Here is a 4,552-nt window from a genome sequence, read left to right as displayed (position 1 = left end):
TTTCAACTCGAAAGAAAAGACCGGACCCCAGTTGTGTGTCGAGGGTGGACTTGCAATTAGGACAGAAAATATTGAGACCCAGTTACGAGTTAAGAGTGCAATTGCAACCAGGAAAAAAAAGGTCGAGCCCAATTGCGATTCAAGGGTGGATTGCAACTGGGACAAAAAAGGGCCAGGTCCGAGTTACAAGTCGGGGGGGGGGGTATTGCAACTGGGACAAAAAGGTTTGGTCCCTAACTGCAAGTCGAGATGGACTTGCAACTAGAAGAAAAAGTCAAACCCAAGTTGTGAGTTAACGATGGACTTGCAACTAGGACAAAAAAAGTTCGGGTCCCAGAGTCAAGAGCGGACTTGCAATTGGAAGGAAAAAAACTTCAAGCCTGAGTTGCGAGTCGAGGATGGACTTGCAACTGAGACAAAAACAAAGACCGGGTCCCAGTTGCGAGTTGAGGGTGGACTTGCAACTAGGACAAAAAAATGTCACGCCCCGGTTGCGAGTCAAGGGCGGACTTGCAAATGGGACAAAATAGAACAGGTCCCAGTTGCGAGTCGAGGATGGACTTGCAACTAGGGCAAAAAAAGGCCAGACCCCAATTATGAGTCGAGGACCAACAAAAGCGGAGTCGAGTAGGCCTAGGCCAACAACAGAATACACAATAAACAAACAACTGAGGTGCAAGGTAGAGCTTGCAGGAAAATGAAGTAAAAATAAATAAAATGGTGAACTTAAAAGGTTCTTATAAATTTTTAAAAATCATGGATTTAAAAGACTAGAAAAGAGAAAAACAAAAGTTTAAAAAGATAGGACCTCTATTGCATGTTAGTGTGTGGTTGGACTCGCACCTAGAACAAAAAATGGATTGGGACTCAGTTGGGGGACAAGACAAAACATAACAAGGAGACACAAGAATACATCATCCAATGCCGGGAGATCAAAAGTTTATGTGAAAATTACGAAAACAAGATGCAACGGACAACACCTTAATGAGACACTGCTAAATCTCATCTTGGTGATGAAGGGTGGAAAAAATGTAAGATAATGTTAAAATGAACTAGAAAGGCAACGACCGCAATAAAGCTCTTATTTTCTTATCTCTTTCGATTCTAGTCGCGGTCTAGAAACAATGCAACGAAACGGGCTGCCAACACTTATGATAATGGGCTGATAAAAAGTGAAGACAAACAGGCCAACAAAATGATATACGACAAACAAACAATGACCAGCGAGGCGAGGGATCCAGTGCTCGCACAAAAATGGCAAACTAAGTCGCAGTAGAAAACATAGAAGAGACATCGCTAAAAGTCATTTAGATATGATTTCGCAATTACGTATAAAGTTCATCCACGAATTCAAAAGGAGATCACAAAAATTTCAACATTATTTCCAAAATTTACAAAAATATTCAAAAAAGTCATGGTCATGAATTTGAAAAAAAAGGGAAAAAGAAAAGATAAAATAAAAATAAACAGAAAATGAACCAAAAGAAAAATCGGATAGAGAAAATAAAGAAAATTGAAGAAAAAACGTCAAGGAAGATCGATCTTCAGGCCCCCATGTTGTCCATCTCAAAACCACTCTACGACTCCTCTGAACAATAAAAACAAATAAAAATGCTCCAGACATCTCCACAAGCAACAACATATATATACAAACTCGCAGCCCACACAAATAACGAGCTAGCTTATACAACGAGAAGGTTGCTAAAAGAAAAAACGAGGAAGCGTTGCCCACGCCAGGAAATGCAAAAGAGCCAGCTGTTTTACCCACACACAGAAAAAACAGCTTGTCTCAAAAAAAAAGAAAAAACACAGAAAAAACAGTTGTTCCTTTGCACGAATCCTACAACACTTTGATGTGTGGTTAGGGTGTTAGATGTGAGATAGTTATTTCACATCTAGATGTGAAATAGCAAATCTGTTGAAAAAAATGACGGCGAAGGCGCAGTAAGATCTCATATATTATTCTGATGCAATGATGCAATCTAGGCCACGCCCATCCTCCCTCGCAGCCTACACAAATAACGAGCTAGCTTATACAACGAGAAGGTTGCTAAAAGAAAAAACGAGGAAGCGTTGCCCACGCCAGGAAAATGCAAAACAGCCAGCTGTTTTACCCACACACAGAAAAAACAGCTTGTCTCCAAAAAAAGAAAAAACATAGAAAAAACAGCTGTTCCTTTGCACGAATCCTACAACACTTTGATGTGTGGTTAGGGTGTTAGATGTGAGATAGTTATTTCAGAAATAGCAAATCTGTTGGAAAAAATGACGGCGGAGGCGCAGTGAGATCTCATATACTCCCTCTGTTCGGAATTACTTGTCGTACAAATGGTTGTGTCTAGACGTATTTTAGTTCTAGATACATCCATTTCCGAGACAAGTAATTCCGAACGGAGGGAGTATTATTCTGATGCAATGATGCAATCTAGGTCACGCCCATCCTCCCTGTTTTTGTACGCTAGCAAATACCCGTCATTTGCAATGAAATAACAGATAATTTTATGTTATGAACATGCATATCTGCCAAATGTGATTCGTGTTTTTTTTTGTTTGAAATTCATGGTGGTGAGGTGCTCTTCATTTCAGAAAACACTCGTGCGTACGTGCGTGCATGCGTGTGTGTGTGTTAGCTTATTGTTTGGCGAATTATAGCTGATCAGAGCGAGCCACCGCTGTTTGGCTCTATTGAGGACTTGTGGCCTCTCAACTGTAACTCTAGGCAATTTTGAAAGTCTATTGCAGTCTTTTATGCGGGAGAGACCTACACTAAAAGTTGGGTATCATCTAAATAAAAGAATAATAAATAAAAGGGTTTTGAATGAACAATAAAGAAAATGATTGTCCCTAGGCAATTGGATATGAAACGATAGTGATAATTCTCTATTGCAGTCTTTTATGCGGGAGAGGCCTACACTAACAAGTAGCAAAATACATTGACTACTAGTACTTATGATTTGAACTCTACCAAGCATCCGCAAATACCAAAGATTAAGTAAGGTAAAACACAATCATAGTATTAAGATCTAATGTCCCCTTTAATCCCATAAGCAACAACTCACGCACTGGGGTTTTGATTTCAGTCACTCCAGCTACCCACCATAAGCAATCAATCACATATTGCAACACCCTACGAAGGGAGTCCCACGCGTGTGCACAAAACGGTAGGCATCATAGTAAAACACCATAATAGCATACAACTCATATCAACCATAACATATCTCAATTAACCCATGGGACAAACAGAAACTACTCGGACATAATAGAGATACAACACGTCATCGGATAATAATATATAGCTATAAACATCATCTTCAAGTAGAGATTACAATAGGGTGAGAGAGAGAGAGTACACCACTCCATAGAGAGGGAGAAAGATGTTGCTGATTGTTGTGACGATGGTTCCCCTAGCAGCGCTCCGGTGCCACCGGGAGAGAGGGGGAGAGGCATCCCTCCTTCTTCTTCTTGCTTGGCGTTCCCCCTAGATGTGAGAAGGGTTCCCCCTCTGGACCTTGGCCTCCACGTCTCCCAAAGGGTGAGAGCCCCTCTGAGATTGGATCTCTCCTCCTCTGTTTCTCTATGTTTCGGTACTGTTTCTGCGGACGAGTGTCATTTCTTAGATGTCCACAGATCCTCCAGTTAGACTGAAATTTTAAGGAGATTTTTTCAATAAATTTGGCTTTCTTACAACAAAACAAGAGCTCCAACCAACATTCACAGCCCCCACACGGGCCCCTCGCGCGACCAAGGGCCTTGGCGCGTCTCTAGGTCATGTCACGCCCTCGTGTACCACCTATGATGATTGCTTCGCCCAAAAATCCAATAATTCCCAATAAAAATCACAAAAATATTTAGCCCATTCTGGTTCCATGAATATTTCACCTAAAACCCCCAAAACAATATAAAACAGGAAATGGCCTTTGGCATTGAATTAATAGGTTAGTCTAAATAAAAATAATACAAATTATTGTCAAAAGTATGTAAAAGTGGTATGATAATAGCACGAAACAATAAAAAATTGCAGGTCAAAGACATATCAAACCCCCTTGTCACTATTCCACTGGCACGCCACCATCGCCTCCATGCGCTAGCCGCCGAGCAGCCACCCTGGCCTCGACGGATGACCGTGCCACCAGTGTTGCCCCGCACAGTCCCACCATTGTGTCCTGCACGCGGCGCTCCTAATAGCCGGTGCTACCCGGGAAGCCACCACCACTCGAGGAGGGAAGGAGTCCCGGTCACCACAGACACGGCTAGGCTTCGCCCGACGACGGCGAGGGGATGATAGTGAGGAGGAGGATTGGGGACAGGGAGAAGGGGAGCTCGCGAGAGCGACGAGATGAGATGGTAGGGTGTCCTTTACAGCTCGTGCTTCATATGTCGGTGGTATGAGACCATTACCTCTCTCCGATCCCGAGGATCTCCATGACCAGCCTCGGTGATGAACTGCTCGAACACCAGCGACCATGTAAGCACCGGCACGCCTGCAACCGACATAGGCACCGTGTTTCGCCGGCAGTGCGTCATGAACGCACCCACCATCGGGTGTTCTAGT

Source organism: Triticum dicoccoides, chromosome 5B (assembly GCF_002162155.2).
Source record: "Triticum dicoccoides isolate Atlit2015 ecotype Zavitan chromosome 5B, WEW_v2.0, whole genome shotgun sequence".
Lineage (NCBI taxonomy): Eukaryota > Viridiplantae > Streptophyta > Magnoliopsida > Poales > Poaceae > Triticum > Triticum dicoccoides.
Note: the sequence above shows the minus strand (reverse complement) of the source record.